The sequence below is a fragment of the Mauremys mutica genome, chromosome 6 (genome assembly GCF_020497125.1).
Source record: "Mauremys mutica isolate MM-2020 ecotype Southern chromosome 6, ASM2049712v1, whole genome shotgun sequence".
Lineage (NCBI taxonomy): Eukaryota > Metazoa > Chordata > Testudines > Geoemydidae > Mauremys > Mauremys mutica.
In genome coordinates this window covers 126,593,928-126,614,465 of record NC_059077.1, presented here as the reverse complement: position 1 = coordinate 126,614,465, position 20,538 = coordinate 126,593,928, and the positions used below count along the sequence as shown (strand labels likewise).

The window sequence follows — 20,538 nt, the reverse complement described above, 5'->3', positions numbered from 1 at the left end:
AAATGCTGCATGCAAGTGCACCAGCAGTTTGGGCTGCCATATTAGCTTCATTTGAATATTTGCTTACGGATAGTTATTCTGGATGACAGACAGAGATAGTGTCATAGACTGGGATGTAGGCAGTTAGACCTAGTGGCTAGAACGGTGGTGGTCAGGCTTAGTGGGCAGAGCTGAACAGGGACAGGAAGGCAGGAGTCAGGAACAAGGCGGCAGTCAAAAAAGCAAACAGGATGTTAGGAATAATTTAAAAGGGGGACTGAGAATAAGATGGAGAATATCTTATTGCCCTTATGTAAATCCATGGTACGCTCACATCTTGAATACTGCGTACAGATGTGGTCTTCTCATCTCAAAAAAGATATACTGGCATTATAAAAGGTTCAGAAAAGGGCAACTAAAATGATTAGGGCAGGGGTCGGCAACCTACGCCACACGTGCCAAAGATGGCAAGTAAGCCGATTTTTGATGGCATGCGGGGCGAGCTGAGCCGCTCAGCCTGCCACCGCTCTGGGGTTCCCGCTGCTGGCCCCTTGCCAGATGGGGTCCCGCCACTGGTCCCACTCAGCACCTGCTGCTGCCCTGGGGGAAGGAACCCCAGACTGGCAGTGGGCTGAGATCCCAGCTGGCAGAAGCCGGCAGCTGAAACCCCAGAGTGGTGGCGGGCTGAGCCTCTCAGCTCCTGCCAGCCGGGGTCCCACCGCCAGTCCCACTCAGCACTCGCTGCTGGCTTGGGGTTCCTTCCCCCAGCTGGCAGCGGATTGAGACCCCAGCTGGCAGGAGTCGGCTGCCGAAACCCCAGAGCGGGGGTGGGCTGATCTGCTCAGCCCGCCGCCACTCTGGGGTTCCTGCTGCTGGCCCCTTGCCAGCCGGGGTCCCACTCAGCACCCGCTGCTGGCCTGGGGGAAGGAACCCCAGGCTGGCAGGGGCTGAGAGCCTGGCTGGCAGGAGCCGGCAGCCGAAACCCCAGAGCGGGGCAGGCTGAGCGCCGCTCTGGGGTTCCCACTGCTGGCCCCTTGCCAGCCGGGGTCCTGCCGCCGGTCCCACTCAGCGCCCACTGCCAGCCTGGGCGAAGTAACCCCAGGCTGGCAGTGGGCTGAGACCCCGGCTGGCAGGAGCCAGTGGCTGAAACCTCAGAGCGGGGACGGGCGGAGACGCTCAGCCCACCGCCGAAACCCCAGAGCTGGGTGGGCTGGGGTTCCGGCTGCTGGCCCGTTGCCAGCCGGGGTCCCCGCCGCAGCCCCACTCACCTTGCTTCCGATTGGAGTTCCAGCGCAGGCCCCCTCCGCCTCCAGCCCTGCTCAGCCCTACCACCCACCAGCTCCACTCAAATCAGCTGCCGATCTGGGGTTCCAGCCGGTTAACAACTGATCACTCAGAAGCCTGTGTGCAGCTTAAAGTATCCAAATAGGTGCTACCAGACATCAGAAAACTCAGCAAGGAAAAGCAAGGGCAAGGATCACAGTAAACTAATAAGATCTGCATTTTAATTTAATTTTAAATAAAGCTTCTGAAACATTTTGAAAACCTTGTTTACTTTATATATAACAGTAGTTTGGTTACAGACTTATAGAGAGACCTTCTAAAAAACGTTAAAATGTATGACCGGCACACGAAGCCTTAAATTAGAGTGAATACATGAAGACTCGGCACACCACTGCTGAAAGGTTGCCAACCCCTGGATTAGGGGTTTGGAATGGGTCCCATATGAAGAGAGAGAGATTAAAGAAGCTAGGACTTTTCAGCTTGGAAAAGAGGAGACTAAGGGGGGATATGATAGAGGGATATAAAATCATGAGTGATGTGGAGAAAGTGAATAAGGAAAAGTTATTTACTTGTTCCCATAATATAAGAACTAGGGGCCACCAAATGAAATTAATGGGCAGCAGGTTTAAAACAAATAAAAGGAAGTTCTTCTTCATGCAGCGCACAGTCAATTTGTGGAACTCCTTGCCTGAGGAGGTTGTGAGGACTAGGACTATAACAGCGTTTAAAAGAGAACTAGATAAATTCATGGCGGTTAAGTCCATTAATGGCTATTAGCCAGGATGGGTAAGGAGTGGTGTCCCTAGCCTCTGTTTGTCAGAGGGTGGAGATGGATGCCAGTAGAGAGATCACTTGATCATTGCCTGTTAGGTTCATAGAATCATAGAGTCTCAGGGTTGGAAGGGACCTCAGGAGGTCATCTAGTCCAGCCCCAGGTTCACTCCCTCTGGGGCACCTGGCATAGGCCACTGTCGGTAGACAGGATACTGGGCTGGATGGACCTTTGGTCTGACCCAGTATGGCCGTTCTTATGTTCTGAGGCAGGGCTCAGAAGTCAGATGAGAAGGCAGAGTCAAATATAGCAGCCAGCCAGGGATTCCCCGAGTTGCTCAGACAACTTCCTGTGCCTAGTTGTGGCTTACAACGTGAGCCTGAGCCAATTGGAGAGGCCGGATGTCTCCTCTAATATGGGTGGTGCCTTTGGTGAGCTAGAGTCCACCAGCCCATGCGATAGCTGGGTGGAGGCTGTCTGAGCCCTGCCTTGGGGCCCTCAGTCTATGACACTGAGCACTCCTCTAGTCTGGGCTTTGACTGCACTGTGGGTGGGGTTTTCTTCCTTGCATGCATGCATATGAGCCCAGCATTTTTTGGCTGCTTCTTCATTTAAAGTGATTAATGAGTTTGAGTGTGCACTCAGTTATTTAAATTGTAGCATTAGCTAACAATAATACCTGTAATACCATTGATGCTATGAATATTCAATTTCTTTCTCAGATTTGGAAACCATTGCTATGGAATTTGCACCTAAGAAAAATAACAAAATGCCAGGCTTGTTAGAATTCCGCAACTAATTTGACTTATTTTCATCTCCTAACTTCCTTTTTCTATTCTAAAATTAACAGTTTAGACCTCACTGTTTTTTCGAAGTTAAGATATCACTTAAACGTAATGAAGAATTACAACTGTGCAGAGCGGAGGGTTTGTTCCTCTGCCACAAGTGCCACATAGATGGTTCTCATGGATCTTGATAATTGAGAGAGAGAGAGAGAGGAAAGTAGAAGCTGAAATGTGGGTGGGAGTCTAAAATATGAGCGACTGTTGAAACTGTGCTTTTTATTCCTGTGCACCTGAATGTTGTTCTCGCACAAGACTATAACCCAAAGCTGCAGTACTTTGCATTCTCCAGTTGCTTTTGTAAGAATTTTATCCCCATGTCATGGGATAAGAGGGAAGGTCCTCTCATGGATCAGCAACTGCTTTAAAAGACAGGAAATAAAGAGTAGGAATAAATGGTCAGTTTTCAGAAAGGAGAGAGGTAAATAGTGGTGTCCCCCAGAGATCTGTACTGGGACCAGTCCTATTCAACATATTCATAAATGATCTGGAAAAAGAGGTAAACAGAGAGGTGTCAAAATTTGCAGACAATACAAATTTACTCAAGACAGTTAAGTCCAAAGCCAACTGTGAGGACTTACAAAGGGATCTCACAAAACTGGGTGACTGGGCAACAAAATGGCAGATGAAACTCTACATTGATGAATGCAAAGTCATGCACATTGGAAAACATAAGCCAACCTATACATACAAAATTATGGGGTATGGATTAGCTGTTACCAGAGAAGAAAGAGATCTTGGAGTTATTTTGGATAGTTCTCTGAAAACATCCGCTCAATGTGCAGCAGCAGCCAAAAAAACAAACATTTGGAAAGGGATAGGTAATAAGACAGAAAATGTAATACCACAATGTAAATCCATGGTATGCCCCACCTTGAATACTGCATGCAGTTCTGATTGTCCCCATCTGAAAAAAGATCTATTAGAATTGTAAAAGGTACAGAGAAGAGCAACAAAAATGATTAAGGGTTTGGAACAGCTTCCATAAGAGGAGAGATTAAAAAGACGGGGACTTTTCAGCTTGGAAAAGAGACAGCTAAGGGGGGATATGATAGAAGTCTGTAAAATCATGAATGGTATGGAGAAAGTGAATGAATAAGGAAGTGTTCTTTGCTCCTTCACATGACATAAAACCAGGGGTAACCCAATGAAATTAATATGCAACAGGTTTAAAACAACCAACATAACGCACAGTCAATCAGGGCTGAATTTAGGGGCAGGCGACTCAGGCAACCAGCTGGGCACCAGGCTTGGGGTGCTGTTTTTGTTGTTAGTGACAAAAGGGAAAATAGAATGTTTGAAGTTACATGTTTCAGATATTCCGTATGTGGATTCATTTTTCACTAACCACCTAGAATGTTCTAGATCTTTATAAAATCTCATAAGGTATTCAAACATTTAACAAATGGAGGGGGGAGTGCCAAAGATGCTCCTCACTTGCTGAGCCATTTGGTCTAGGCTGGCCCTGCAGTCAACCCGTGGAACTTGTTGCCAGGGGATGTTGTGAAGGCCAAAACTATAACCGGGTTCAAAAAACTAACTAGATAAGTTCATGGAGGATAGGTTTGTTAGCTGTTAGCCAAGATGGTCAGGGATGCAATCCCATGCTCTGGGTGTCTTTAGCCCCTGACTGCCAGAAGCTGGGAGTGAACAACAGAGGATGGACCACTCAATTCCCTGTACTGTTCATTATCTCTGAAGCACTTGGCATTGGCCACTGTTGGAAAATAGGACACTGGGCTAGATCGAGCATTGGTCTACCCTGTGTGGCCGTTCTTGTGTTCTTTCATATTCTTATCCCCCATGACCCACAAGCAGCCAGCATCATGCCACCTGAACTCCAGCCAGGAAGGTGGGTCAGTGAATACTGTTCCATGAATTGGCTCCACAACTTTAGCTGGCCTCCTCTCAGCCTATCAGTGGGGTGATGCTGCATCCTGAGTTAGCCTGCCTAGGCTCTGCCAGCCCCTACTTTGCTCTACTGGCCTACTCCTTCTTCCAGTGGCGCTGGAACATTTTTAGTAGCGGGGTGCTGAAAGCCATCCCTCTTAACCCCTGTCCGCCCACCCGCAGAGGCTGGGAGCAGGGCTGTGTCTCCAGGAGTGGGGACCTGGACGGGGTAACGGGGCTGAGGCCACAGCTGGGGGCGAGCGTGGGGCCAGGAGTCAGCATTGGGGGCAGCAGCCGGGACCCCACGTGCAGGGTCAAGAGCAGAGCCTCGGCCGTGGGACCAGGCACGGGGCCCTCGGAGTAGAGCCCTGGGAGTGGAGGCCTGGGAGCAGGAGGTGGGGTCGGTGGCCAGGACACGAGCCCCAGGTGAGGTGAGGGGATGGGGAGCAGAGAGTTGGCGGAGGGCCAGGAACAGGGCATAGGCGCGGGAAGCACCCCCAGGTTTAACGCATGAAGCCAGCGGCTGGGGAGTGGGGCACAGGGCCGGCGGCCCCACATAAAACCTGGGGGGTGCTTCCTGCACCTGTGCCCTTTTCCCGGTCCTCCACCCATTCTCTGCTCCCCAACCCCTCACCTCACCTGGGGCTCGGTTCCTGGCCGCTGGCCCCACCCCCCGCACCCCTACTTCCTGCACCTATGCCTTCTTCTCCCTCTGCTAATGGCCTGCTGGTCTACAGTCCCCTGTCTCCCCGATGGCTTGAGTCTGCAATGGCTGCCTGGCACTGTTTCTCTCCCGCCTTCTTCCCCCTGCAAGCATCGGAGCTGTTCATCCCCTCCGCAATTGTGCCTTTGTGTGAAAACAGGAAACCTTAAGCGACTTAGCAACAACTGCTCCATACTGTTGCAAGACCAATAGGCCACAAGGAAGAGCTGAGAAGGGGCACTAGTTGGCTCTGGGGATTGGTACTAGGGTAAATAGAGCCTTTTACCTGTAGGTTACCACCTCCAATTTGAATCCAGCCCAGCTCATCCGTTCCTGACCATCATTTCAGTTCGATGACTGCTTGGCACCCTGTGTGCAGAGTTCAGACTCTCAGGCTGTGGCTACATGCCAAGTATTACAGTGGCCCCGCTGCAGTGCTGCAGCTGTGTTGCTGTAGTATAGGCACTTGCCACAGTGAAAGAAGGGTTTTTCCATCGCTGTAGTAATCAACCCCTTGAGAATTCTTCCATCATCCTACCAGTGTCTACAGCAGGGCTTAGGCTGGCTTGATGACTTCTCTCAAGGGTGTGAATTTTTCACACCCCTGAGCAATGTCACTCGACCTACAGTTGAGGTGTTGAACAGGCCTTAGTTCTGCTGGGAGTTCACAAGTGTCCACAATATAACAACCACCACTTCATGTGGCCCCAAATTCCGACGAGAAAGCAAAAAGTGAATTATCCTCTCATCCTTAGAGATGATCTGCCCTGGGCAGGGCTAAACCAGATTGGCCTGGCAGTGTGAGGAAGCCTATGCCTAAACCTCCTGTGCTGTACCTGTTCTGTGGCCAAACACAGCTCAGGATGACTGGTCCAGGTAATGGAATTACTGAGGTTACTTGTGGTCAGGGCCCTGCTGAGAGACACTAGAATGTGCTCCTACCAAATAAATGACCAGGCAGGAGTTCTGCATTTTAAAATCTAATCTTAAAACCTTGGAGACTAATTAAATTACATCTCCTGCCAGGAACAAAATGTAGCCTCAAGCAGATTGCACTGTTGTCCACAATTTTTTGTTAACACTGGACAGTGATTTCCTAGTGGGGTTTCAAAGATTGCTTAAAGAGCTTCTTGCTATCTCATGATTATTTATTCAGATGCTAGAAACTACAGTACTTGCACAGAACTCTGCTACTGCAGCATGAACCTCAGTGACAGGAGAATCTATCTATATTTTGTACAGCACCCGTGTCCGTGGTGTCGGAGCACCTCCTGGTCCAGTTTCTTGAAGGGAGAAGGCTGGTGTTCATAGATTTCCCTTAATAACAATGAGAACTCTCAAGCAGAAAAGTATAAAGAAATGTATTTCTTTCAGCTCTTTCATGTGCCTATTCTACAGAGTTCTCCAAACCCTGGTAGGGGTAAACTGGTGTAGTCAGAGGATAGAAGATGAATCTCTTCATTGGATAAATGCATTAGCTGCTTGTCATGATTATTACTCGGATAAAAGATGTAACATGTTGCTCCTGATTCCACAGGAAGTATTCGGAACTTCACATTTCTAAAGCATCGCTGGCGGACGCTGGGGAATACACATGCAAAGTGAGCAACAAACTAGGGAATGACAGCACCAAAGCCAGCATTACCATCACGGACACCAATGGTAAGATGTGGCTATTTGTTTAACTGCAGTTTAAAAGTTCTTGCATTAAAAGAGCCATCCGGACAAAAGGGTCTGCAGGTGAATGAGAACCTTGCAAGCATTGCAAGAGGTGCGTCCTCACTAGACCACACTGGAAGCAAAATAGAGATGAAAACACTTAAGTCTATTGTGGTGTAAACAAAATAAATTTAAAAACATTAGGCCTGATATAAGTACAACCGATTTTAGATTAAATTGGCCCTCATTATGCAAACAAGCTGAGTCGTCATTACAGTAGAACCTGGAAGACTCCACAGAGCTTGACACCCCATTGCGCTAGGCGCTGTACAAACACAGTGAGACTCAGCCCCGGCACCAAAGACCTTATGATCTAAACAGACAAGACTGACAAAGGGTGGAAGAAAGAGGGTATTCCTGTTCCCATTATACAAAAGAGTAACTGAGGCACATAGAGATTAAGTCTGTGGCAGTGCAGGTAATTGAACCCATATCTCCTGAGTCCCAGTCCGGTGCCTTTACTAAAAACCAGCCCTCATCTCTAAGTACTATTTATATGGCTACAGAATGTGACCACCTCTCCTTTCACATGTCGATAGTTGTCCGGACAGCTGGCACGTGAGAGAAATGTTCTAATGCAGGCTATGTGATCAACATCTGAAGTCATTCATAGACATAAGCCTGTCTCATATACTGTCATTCAGACTTGTGATTTGAGGAATGGAGGATCTGAGGAAGCAGAGCTCTCAAGCTTATTCAAAGTCATTTGAAGCTACAAAATTATATTTTTCAAAGCTCCTTTCTGTTTCACTGGTAGGAATCGTGACATATGCTTCTAGCAAAATGTAGTTTGTATCATTGTGTATATAAACCTTTTCACAGTACCTTTTCTGGTTATGACCAGTTGGCAGGTATATGCTTAAATTCTGTTTCTTGGACTTGTTGAGTAATTAAAACATATTGACAGTTGAAATTCAAGTAGGAGGCCTTTGAGGGTGAGGGGACCATACACCTGATTAGATCAATACAACAACTAAAAGACAACTTTTGTCTCTTAATGTGATGGAATTTGAAGACAACATTACAATGCAATGCATATTTGTTGCACACTGTGCCCTGAACTAGGAGGTAAGTCCCATGTGAATTGGAAAATGAAACTATAATCTTTATTTGTCATCAGTGTAAGTCTTTGGGCTTTTTTGTTAGTGTATGGATGTGGAATGACTTAGTGTGTGTGTATTGAATAGAATAGAATAGACTTAATATATCAAATACTCCTGAACTTGAGGAAAGTTTGGTCCTGATCTAAACTTTGCAGCCAGCCCTTGTGTCTCTAAAGAGGCTGAACTCTAGATCTAAACTAAATTTGATAAGCCGATATCAGTAAATTATGAGCTTTCAAATGATATCTCACAAGGCATACTTTGTACAGTATTTACCGTAGTCTTGAAAAGGGGGTAAACATAGGGATACAGACTGTCACAAAGATTCTTACAACCACTTTGTTGAGAAGTTCTTGTGCCTCCATGCTTTGGAGCAGGGATTTGAAATGTGGCTGTGGCAGTTGCCCTGCTGCCAGGGATATGCTTTTTGCTGTTCCCTGGAAAAAACACCCAAATCTGTTCAAAGTAGAAGTCTGAAAAATCTCAGTTCACCTATAGTAAATACAGAGTTGTTAGAATTTGGCAGCTAAATTCTCCAAAGATTGCACTGAGCATGCTCCCTCCAGTCATGGCTCCAGGTGCTGCCCAGACTGGGCATGCACTGTTGCCGCTGAGTATGCTCCACCCCAGAGACGCAGAGGCTGATCAGGACTTTACCTGCAATTGCTGCTGGGGACTGCTGTAGTGAAAGGGAGGGAGACTGAGCTCAGATGAGGAGCCTTGTGTCGGGGGAGATTAAGACTGACTGGGCAAGGAGCTTGGGGAGGGAGAGGGGGATGAGGTGATGGGGTGAGGGAAAGACTGGGATCTGGATGGGCAGTCCGAAGGGGGAAACTAGGACTAGGATAAAGTGTCTGGGCAGGGGGTGAAGACTGGGAATGGCTAGGTAAGGAGACTGGCATGAGGAGCCAGGGATGGGGGAGATAAGACATGACAGGGACAGAAGGAGTTGGGCTTGGGGGAGAAAAGAGGGCAGAAAGGTCTGAGCCCACTAGAGTACATTCCCTTTCAGAACCGGGAATGTAACCCAAGATTCCTCTGCTGTCAGTAATTATCTGTGAAACCCACTGGCAAAGTATGTTCCTCCTAGAGCAGTGGTTCCCTGGGGGTTCACGAAATGTTACAGGGGGTTCTCAGGGAAAAATGCCCTAATGGCAGACAGAGCTTCCCTAGGGACCCCGGGCAGCAAGGGACCAGCAGCTAAGCAGATCAAAGCAAGCACATCTATCACACTAGGAGATTTAAACTTCAAGACTCCTTATAAGAAATGGAAAGGGAGGTGGATATTTTTTGCTGTTTTTAAAATTAAATAGGCAGCTAGAGTTGTTTCTAAAATTATTATGAAGAACAAGTTTAAGCTTTGTTGTAATGTACGTTGTGCCTGGACTGCTCAAGCCCTGAATGCTTGTGTAGGAGGAACTCTTTGAGTTGGTTTCTTAAATATCTTCATGCTGTTTCACATCCGATACTCCTTGATGAAACATAGGAGCCTTGTCTTATAACAGGCTTATTCAAAGTGATACAAGCTACGAAAGTGAGAAGAATGTTGCCATTTTCATAATGTAATAAAAATACTGTAATGATAAATAATAATAGTGTGTAATAAGCATGTCATAAAAACAAATTTTATATTTCCAAGATCACTGCTTTTATCATTTATACTCAGGTAAAGGAGAAAATACCTAGAAATATTCATTTTTAGGAGGGGGTTCATGAAACTTGACATTTTATTGAAAGGGGTTCACAGGTTGTTGAAGTTTGGGAACCACTGTCCTAGAGCATTACAACCTGTTACTGTTATCAGTTACTCCATTAGGTCAAGCAGCAGAGGTCTGTGCTGTGAATCTAAAGGTTCCAGCCCTGCTGATGCTCACATGGATGTCAATATGATACAGCTTAATGGAATTCCTGGGGTAAAAATCTAGAACATTCCTAAAAATCTAGAAAATTGCATACAAAAAATGTTAGGATTGCAAAATCAAGACCTTAGAAGTTGGGAAATGCCAGAAATAAAGTTGCCGAAGGACCCTTAATTTGCCCCCTTTGGGTATATGCATTATGGTACAGTCTTTAATTACATGCTCACGTATTATGTGCCACAGGACTCCTTGAATTTAACTGGCACTGTCTGGTCAGAGTCTAATCTAAAAGATAAAGCTCCAAGCAGGAACCCCAGAACTTCCACCCCTTCCCAGCAGCTGGGGATTGCTCTTGGAGAGTAAGTCCTCCCTGCCTTTTGTAGTGACACCTGGTTAGGTGAAGCTTTTTGGTTGTGGAAAGTGTTCTGAGGCCCCTTCTGGGAATACATGTGCTCATTATGCAGGGACTAGCTTTTATCTGGAAAACCTTCCCATATCTATCAGACATGGGTCCCCACATGCATGCTTTTCATTCCATTTATTTCCTTATTTAAATGCTTAAAATATCCCTCTCCAAAGCACCAAGGCACGCATACAAATCCATCTGAAAACACATTCAGAAATCCTCATGGTTGATTCAACTGCCAGGTACTTTTGTCATCTCTAAGATAATCGATTACTGTAATGCACTCCTAACTGAGCTTCCCTTGACATTAATCTGGAGGTTGAAGTGTATGGCTGTTTGCTTCCTTCATGGAACAGGAGTAAAGGAGTCAAAGCCCACCTTCCATGATCTGTTGAAGCATCTCACCATGAGTCCATACCCAGTAGATAAGGTTGGGTGGGTCATGTCTGCTCTCCGTTCACAGGTTCATTCAGCAACAAGATGGTGTATGTCTTCGTCACATGTGGAACTCCATTCCCAAGGAGATCCATCAGGAATCTCTCATAGGCTGCCATTTGAATGTTTCAGAAGCCCTTTTAGTTCTAGTTAGCTACTTTTGATTGATCTTGGGTCTACTCATCGTGTTTTAACAACTACTTTTTGTTTTCCGTATTCTCCTTCCAAGTGCAAAGTAGTTCCCTTGTGTTTGGAATGTGGGCATGAAGACTATCAGGTTTGCCCTTGTGCTGGATCTTTTTTTCTTCCTGCTTTGACTGGACAGATCGTCTTGTAGAATTTGTTTGGAGATTAAAGGAACTTGAATTTCTCATGTAGGGTGCCTTATGCATAGATTTTTTTAAATTTAAAAAATAAAACTAAAATCAAATTATAAGAATATTCTAAAATTACAATTTCTAGTTTCTAGCAGTCTTAATGGTATGCAGCAGTTCTTCTGTCCTCTTTTCATTTATAATGAGTGTAACTTGCCCACGGGGTACAAACTGCCTTCTTATTCGGCCTCCTTCCTTTTCACATGTGCTTCCCTAAGAAGGACTGTAACTGAGGTCAGAAAAGATGCACAAAACTTTTTTGGAGATCTATAAATAGAGAGCACTGGGATTTGAGTGCGTTGTGCTAATTGCTTTTCATATACTAATTTGTCACTTTTCCTTTGCAAAGGGGTTCTTGCAGCACACTTTTTACTTCTATTATTTTTTAAGGATCATTTTAACTGTACTAAAAGAGGACTGATACAGTAATATAAACTAAGGCCAGAGTTTTCAAATGTGTCTTCCAAAAGTTACACACCAAAATCCATATGTAGACACCGAAGGAAATAACTGTATTTTCAAACGTACTGAACACCCTGCATTGATTTCAACTTTACGCATCCCTGTTTGGAAATGGTGATGTGCAGCCACCATTTCATTAATGCATGGACTTCTTCATATAACACCATTCAGCATGTCAAATGGGGACAGTTAAGAATGAAGGATTTCTCATGCCACCATAGGCTGCTCCATTGAATCCACTATCCTGCCTCTGCAGGTAGCCAATGTCTGATGCTTAAGAGGAAGGCAAATAAAATCATAAATGAAATCCAGCCTTACACACATTAAATCCCATAATGCACCTGACCAACTGTGCAATGCATTTCGTGAAAGAAAAATCCCTTCGTGGCCCTATATTGATCAGTCTGAGGTTTGATTAGAGCAAGAGACCAGACTATCCCTCTCTTGTGAGTTTGACGAGACCACGCTAGGAATTGTGGGCCAGATTCTCAGCTGGCGTAAATCAGCATAGCTACATTGCAGCCAGTGGAATCCAGCTGAGGATCTGGACCTAGTTGAATAGTGCAATTTGATAGGAAGAACAGTGTCACCACTTCAGCACCGCTCCAGGATGGATGAGGAGGGTAAGGAGTTATGAACATAGCTGGGCGAGCGGGGGGTGGGAAATGTGTGTGGGCAACTGCCATTTCTTTGGGCATCTTTCAGTGAGTAAAAGATTAAACAACAGCAGCAACCACTCAGCTCAGCTCAGGCCGAAATATCCCTCGGCGTTTGGATTAGGGGCAGAGCTCTCGCAAGCATCAGGAAGCATGACCTCAAAGGGGCCATGAGAAACACAGGGGTATCTGTTCCATTGGGAACTTTCTACAGGAATAAGAGTCACATAAAAATGACCAATTTATTAATTCCAAGGAACTAGAGGGGAAACCTGGAGGGATAACTAGCTCAGCTTTTCAATGAGAAATAAGTAACATGAAGATATGAATGGACAGATCGTCCTTTTGGTATGTCAGCAACAGAACCCTAACTAATCCTTTGAAATAAAATGTTTAATAACAATGTTGCTTTGTACTATGCAGGAGCTACATGAAAGCCAACACTTGGAAAGTGAATGAAACATGCTAAAAGCAATTCCTCCGTGTCCAATTATATTTTCATACATACACTATATAACTAAACATAAATGGGTATCTCACCAAACTCCTCCATACACCGCTTACTTGCCATAAAACACTGCAGAAAGGGAGCGCAGAGATGTGTCAGTGGTTCCTGTGTGCGACGAGGACACTGGGAGTTATCCCTGGAGAAAGGCATTCTCTGTTCTTAACATGATTAGGACCTCTTCCTGCGGCTTTGGATCATCACCATCTCTCTGCTAGGCTCTGGAGGAGGAAACTCCCTCTATTCCAACAGGACCCTTTGCCTGTGAGGGAGAGGGGGTCTGCCTTTTATTCCAGGGATCCTCCTCTTTCTTGGAGTCCCCGATGAGAAGACTGCTTAGGAGTGGATTGCTCTGCTCCTCGCTTTGCCTTCCTGTCTGTCTCCCCATTCATCTGTGAAGCCCCTCCTCCTCCAGGCATGGCTAGCTGGCTGTGCCAGGGGGGCCTGGGTTCATAGGGCAGGACGTTGCGGACCTGGTTTGTGTGGTCATCTGTTTAATGTCAGCTGGATCAGGTATAATCCATTGGTGGTGTCAAAGCTGTGCCTCCAGCTCTTACGGAGGCATGGTCACAATGGGGGTCAGCCCACCTTTGGGAATGATTTGAAAGAGTGACATGTCAGGTCAGACTCCAGCACGGAGACAGACCATTCAGCTGAGTTCACACAGCACTCCTTTTCTGAGCGGTTAGCCCTGCTTTCTCAGCAGTCCCAGCACAGCTTTCATGGATGAGAACAATGGATCAGACTGAAGACACAGCAGGCAGCTTGTGCTGCTGAGCCCTTCATGGTCTTTGTCTTCTCTTCAGTCACCTGCCAGGGAGAGATTGCAGACCGCGTCTGGCTGGAGAACCGGGACAGTGGGAGTGAGGTGCCACAGAGAACTCCTTCCGTGTTACTTAAAAAAACCCAGCGTTTCACTTGCCTCTCCCTCTGCAGTTTTTGCCTAGGGAAGTGGAGGAGCAACAGGCAAATGTTTCCATTTTCGGGGAAGAGTTTGTCTTTTGTTAAGCCCTGACAATACAGCGCCTCTCACAGACCTTAGATGTGCCCCAAGAGGCACGGGATACATGCATAGGTGCTGGAACTAGAGGTGCTTCCCCACCCCCTGGCTCGAATTGGTTTCCATCATATACAGGGTTTACAGTTTGATTCAATGGCACTACGCATCCCCACTACAGAAATTGTTCCAGCGCTCCTGAATACATGTGGGGGAGAGTTACAATGGACAGGGCTATTGACATTGTTGCTGTTGATGGAGACCTAGATGTGAAGCTGAAGAGAGGGCCAGAAGCCACTCTCCAGATCACCAGCTTCTCACAGTGCTGAAGATACCACTACTAAAAACCTCCCACTGCTCTTCCGCCTCTGCGAGCGCTGGAGGCCACCTTCCTCTTTCTCCTCAGCCTGTTTTCTACAGGTGTTGTGCGGAGTGGAATGCATCGTGGCCGTGGTGCAGCATGCAGTCCTTGATAAGCAATAAGAAGTGCCTGTTGTGTTTTACACCTTCAGCTGTTAATGTTACGAACCACACTTGATGCTGTGTGACTGTGCCACCTGTTCTCTGAATGTGGTTCTTCTGGAAGCCCTGTTGGTGCCGAGCTTCTGGTCATATCTCCCGCTACAAATGCAACTCGCCGTCTGTATTGGTGGAAGCATGGACTAAGCCTTGACTGATGCTGCCCAGCCTGTAACGAGAACGATGAGAGAGGCTCAACCAGCTCAGCACAGGCACTGAATGGAACACTGTTTCTTTCAGAAGAAAAGAAAATGTTGCTCCAATACGGCCTGATGCAGAGATGTCTGAGGTGTCAGGCCTGCCGTGTTCCCTCTCGTTTTTGAAAGGTTAATTGCTTGGGCAGCTCAGATTATATATCAGTGCACTGTCTCCATCCCTGACAAGCTGCATAGACCCTTTCTGGTGCCCAGCCATGCACCCCCACATGCCATGGCCTTGTGTGACAAGATTTTGACCCTAGTATTTTATATGCATATGTACACTATTCTTTTGCAGAGCACCCACCACAGAGTAGTGGGGGAGCACTTCATAACAATTTTTCCTGCATCATGAAATAATCGTGGACCACGTGTCCCAGAGAACCAGTACATTTGCCAAAGGAAACTGGGTCGCAAGGGAAAAAAATCCAAACAGAAGAGCTAGTGAAAAAGGGAGGCCAGAAAAGTGAACAGATCCTAATACAAAGGCTTTGATTGCAGCTACATTGAGAGAAATTATATAGACTGGTTCTTGATGCTGGTCATGTCCATGTGCAACCTCAGGATCAAGAACAGAGAACAACCTAGTAGTCTTATTTGCCTTGAAAGAAAATGGTGGACAGATATCCCTCCACTAACTCATGCCTCGATAAGGGATTTGTGTATCTTTGTAGGACTACAGAAAAATGGAAACAATCTGAATGTCCCAGGGAGTTGGAATATTTTGAACAATGTGACAGGGCTGCACAATTGGGTGCAGACCACAGTTGTTCAGGAAGATCTAACACTATACCATGGCCAATGGCTGTCGGAGTTCTTTTCCCAAGTGTCTTCTGCGTTCTTCTTCTGTGTTCCTTTCGTCTGATCTACTGGAAACTCACATGCTTAACATTCTAAGCGGGATGTTCTCAACACTTCTTGAAATGGTGGCATCCATGACCCCTCTTGTTCTCCAGCCAAGCATGAGGATATTGTATTACCAATGGAGTTGTAACTTGTGCAGTGATAAAGAACTTTACCACCTCGGTGTTTGATAACTGTCTAGACAACTTCAGAAAACTTACAGTCCAGGAACATGTCTGAAGAGCTTTCTACTCAGCCAGACATCACAATAGCATATTGTGATATGGACGTCAGTGCTCTGGGTCTCCACAGAAACCTGCTCTAACAGAAAGCCATCCATCTATTTATTAGACGCTCTGCTAACCATCTGGCAAGGAGCTAAGTGCTGGTACTATCATGTACCATTGCCACCAACTTTTATATCAACAAGCAAAGTGGGGAGAAGCCTATGGCATTATGCCAAGAGCAGTCGTTCCCTGGGACTTTTGTATAGCAACAACTTGACTCCACTTTTGTGTAACATGAATGCTGACTTCCAAAGCAGAGTCTTCCGCCTCTACCATGAGTGGGAGTTGGCTGTGCATGTGAGTTAGAAGATTTCCATGAAGTAGAGAAGGACACCACTGGATATATTCACAAACAAATAAAATAGGATGATCAGAAATCTTTCTTTGCAAAATCCAACTGCTTAGAAGCACAAGGACTCAATTGAACTGTTCCATAAATACAGCCATTTGTGTGCTTTTCCTCAGTTGCCGTGGATCCATTATTCCCAGATGAGAATGAGAGACTTGAACAGCAGGGTCAGTCTAGCTATAGATCATCCTGTGTTTTTCCCCAGGAAGCTATTTTGCAAATAGACAGTCAACTGCAGTAGGCATCCTTGCCCCCTGAGGCTGAAGTCTGAGCTTGCTTTTTAGAGCTTCTATTTTTGCCTTGAGCCAGTCCTTTCTTAACAGCTAAACTGGCTTTTACTGCTAAGAATGATGAGTTCAGGATCTTCTGAAACCATATTGTAACCTCCTGTTACCTTTTATGTTTTACAGAACACTCCAGCAAGACACCCGTATCAACAGAAGGAGCAAAAACTTCCTCACGTAAGTCAAATTAAACAGTCTCTTCTCTCTCCAATTAGTTCTTCAGACCTAGGTCTGCTCTCTCTAGCTCATTCTGCATATACCGATTTGACTGGAGCCAGAGCTCCAGCATGTGGGAGTGAGAGTGACTTGAATACTGGCCCTGCATTGGTGACTTTAAAATAGGAGTGAACTATTTAGTACATTCCTGCTTTTTAATCCTTTAACATGGAGGTGCTCTTTAGCAAACAATTAAAGAAGGGGATAAGCATAACTTCCAGTGTCTCTGAGCTGTATACGTTGTCCTACCTTGTTCACTGCAACCGTCAGTGTGCTGCAGCTTGCCTGACCTCTTCTTGGGTTATAGGTTACTAGTAACACTTTACCTGCAGGAACACATCTTTACACTTGGGCCATAACAGAATCTTTCCCACTGGCAAGTAGCTGTATCTGACTCTCTGCCTGTGCATGTGCATTTTGTAGGATGGCAGTGTCAAATATGTTCATGTTTCCTAGCAGGCTACACGATGATTATCTCACATTCATGTAAGAGTGGGTCCTCAAATGCTATGTGGCCCACATAGGTTCCTGGCTAGCTCATAGTGACACTTTCTTGTCCCTTAGTGACTCCATACGACCTGTGTGATCAGGTCACCAGCACCTCCTTTATCTTTCTCCTATGGGTGGCTTAACCTGACAGGATCTGCAGTCTGGTACTGCCCTTGTGCAGGTTTCATGAATGCAGGTGGTATTCTCGGTCTGTGCTTTTACCACCTTTGAGGCTGTTTCAGCTTGGTATGAACTCTTCTGTGTCTAGCTCACCTTCAGATTGGTGTGAGTGTTCCTCTCCGCATTCTGCCCTTGAGCAGCTTTGCTGCTAAGTGCTCCATGCATATGAGGGGCATGTTTCTAGGCTCCAGGGGCATTCAGAGTGCACTGTCTTTCTTTTTTTTAAAAAAGAAATATTAGTTTTACTTTATAAATGGTCCCTGTATGGTAGATGGTAAATATAACACAGTAGTGATACTTTATAAATGGCCATGTCTCTCCTATCATGTCTGACTGAGGAAGTTGTAGACTGGGGTGGATAAGACATACATCCCATGGATTCACAAAATTGCACAGATCCGGGCTGGCAAAGGGACAGTGGTCTTTCACCAGCTCATTTGGAATGCCATATCTGGCAAAGGCTGCTTTTAGTCTGAAATGACAACGTTGGTAGGCTAGATCAAGGAGAAAAGACCACAAGAATTTGCATTAAGCATGCCTGCAGCCTGTCCTTTGATGCATCTGTGTGTGTGGTAGGCTTGGGAAATCTTGGCACTGATGTCTAACAAATGCCCATCAGATGACCCAGGATTCTCTCATATTCTCAGTGTGGCTGTCAGTATTGCTTCACTTGGTACATATTAGACCAAACGATTAATAGCAAGTGTCCTTTAAGCAGTTCAGAGGAGTGTCATGCTGGCCCTGGCCTGTGCTTTACTCTCATTTCCTCACCCCTGGTGACGTAAGAACAAAACCTGCACACGGCTCTTCTTTCTTCACAGAACCGGCGGCTTTGCTACTTGTGTTCTTCCCACTGCCTGCTTCTGTACAGGAATATTCTCCTCTTTGCTGTCACTGTGGCAGAGGCTATGATGTGGACTCTGAGGGGCACAAAAGGACATTGCTGCACTTGCAGATTTAATACCAAATAGTAAATAGCAAAACTACTTTCCACCCATGGGAGTATTAAAGTGCATAAGTCTGATGACTACTTATCAGGGTACTCTTTCCAGTCTCTTCCAGTCTCTTCCAGTGCCTGTCTTTCTGTCTGAATAGAGTGTTGGCCACTTAGCACAGAAGATCATCTTACGTTGGGATGGAGTCGGAATGACTCTGTTCAGCTCTTGTACATCCAAATATACCCATCATGTGCCATTTTTCTTTTCCATTCTCACAAAGCTGTTAATCCTGGATCTATGCTAAATCATTACAGAATCCTCTAGCTGTTTCAGAATAACTGGGATTTTATGCACCCTGCAGAATTATTCAACACCCTGCAATACAGATGAGCACATTAGATCTTCTTTGATTATTGGAAAAGGACTAGTGTGCAGTGCTCCTGTTTAGACTGCCACCATCCAGTTGCCTAGGAGTGTTGCTTTAGTATCTTTGGAGCTGACGGAACTTGCAGAGTCACCTTAACTTCAGGTGTGATTTCCCTCTACATGATTATTCCTTTTGGGCCTTATACTTGAACCCCATTGGGTATAAATTTCCCATTCAGCTGGTGTACCTACTGTGACTCTGGTTTCTAAATTAAGATCTCTACTGGGAATATGTCAGTGTGTTTAGCCTCTGCCCGATGGTCTATCAGAAACCTCACTGATACATTCTAGGGGTTGTTGTTCAACGCTGGGCACTCCTTGGCTCTGTCTTCGTCTCGATGGTTGCATGGTATTCTACTACTACCACAAGTAAAGTCCTCTTTCTGCATGGGTTCTGTATTATTGCTGTCTAGCTGCTATGCTGTCCTGCACACCTTTGCATATCACTTCTGTACTCATGTGTTACACTATATATTGCCCAGACCGTCTACAGGGGCAGCTCTAGGCATTTTGCCGCCCCAAGCACGGCAGGCAGGCTGCCTTCAGCGGTTTGCGTGCGCAGGGTGCACCGAAGCTGCGGGACCAGCGAACCCTCCGCAGGCAAGCCGCCGAAGGCAGCCTGCCTGCTGCCCTCGCGGCACCGGCAGAGCGCCCCCGGCGGGTTGCCGCCCCAAGCATGCGCTTGGCGTGCTGGGGCCTGGAGCCACCCCTGACCCTCTATGAGTAGAACTTTTGCAACTCCCAAATGCATGCCCTGGTTTTGTTGCATGCGTTTGGGCCTTGTACCTTTTGTCTCAATAGGTCTGGGCCTGGTTTGATTGGCCTGGGCCTGGGTTTTATATGTCTCCCAGAACTGGTTGCTTCACATGCCCTACAAATTGTGATTCACTTCTGCCAGCTTAAGTCTGCGTCTCTTCATTCTTTCTTTTTTACCACATTATGCTGCCACTAAGTACAATTTTGTTCTTGAACATATCCTCCTTTCACAGTTTTGTGTCTGTGGTCCGTTCCGGCTGTGTCCAAAACTGGTGGTTTTCATAGACGCTGCTCTCTTTTTAGTCACAGCAGTCCCTAAGCACAACTATTATTTAATGTAGCCTTGAAGATCCATTTGGCGTTGTTCTAGAGAGTTACTTGCTCTCAGCACTTCCTTGCTCAATACGCAGAAGAGAATGGCCACTTTCAGGCCCTCTGCTTTCTGACTGGCCTCTGATTCTGTCACAGGCAGCTGAAAACATTGTTCCTATCACTGCCAATTTTTTCTTATGTTTCACTCCAAGGACAGTGGATCATTTTTGCATTAATTGTTTATTCATGGTGTGCCCCAGACTTGCTGTAGTGACTTTGAAGTTCCTCACTTTCTGGAGTTGTTACTCTTTTTTCTTTCCTTTGGTGGTTTTCTTTATTTTTTTCTGGGGAAGACACATTCAGGATCTTCCAATACAATGTGATAGTTTTTTTGTATCTCCTTATGACCTTGTTGTTACCTTCTGTGTGTTGCAGAGCCCGTGTTTGGGATACAGGCATCAACAGAACGAACTAATGCCTCCTCCTGTAAGTACATACAAACAGTTCAAGTCTTTATGAACTAGCCCTCCAGACACACATTTTCCTCTCTAGCTCCATGAGTGGATAATGAAGTTATCCCACAGATGCAGTAAGTGACAGGGAGCAACCCACCTGCATATTGGGACTATCAATATATTTTTTAAGTGTCATTGTTCATCATAGAATTGCAGGGTTGGTAGGGACCTCAGGAGGTCATCTAGTCCAACCCCCTGCTCAAAGCAGGACCAATCCCCAGACAGATTTTTACCCCAGTTC

General features: G+C 46.0%; 1 protein-coding gene across 1 annotated transcript in view; it reads left to right on the top strand.

Moving 5' to 3' along the window:
- The window catches only part of NRG1 (neuregulin 1), a 261,497-nt gene that overhangs the window by 61,148 nt on the left and 179,811 nt on the right, over window positions 1–20,538 (top strand). The window contains exons 3-5 of the mRNA XM_045021034.1: window positions 7,008–7,132; window positions 16,592–16,642; window positions 20,218–20,268. The gene's annotated coding sequence lies outside the window, so the exon portion shown is untranslated. The remainder of the gene's footprint in view (window positions 1–7,007; window positions 7,133–16,591; window positions 16,643–20,217; window positions 20,269–20,538) is intronic.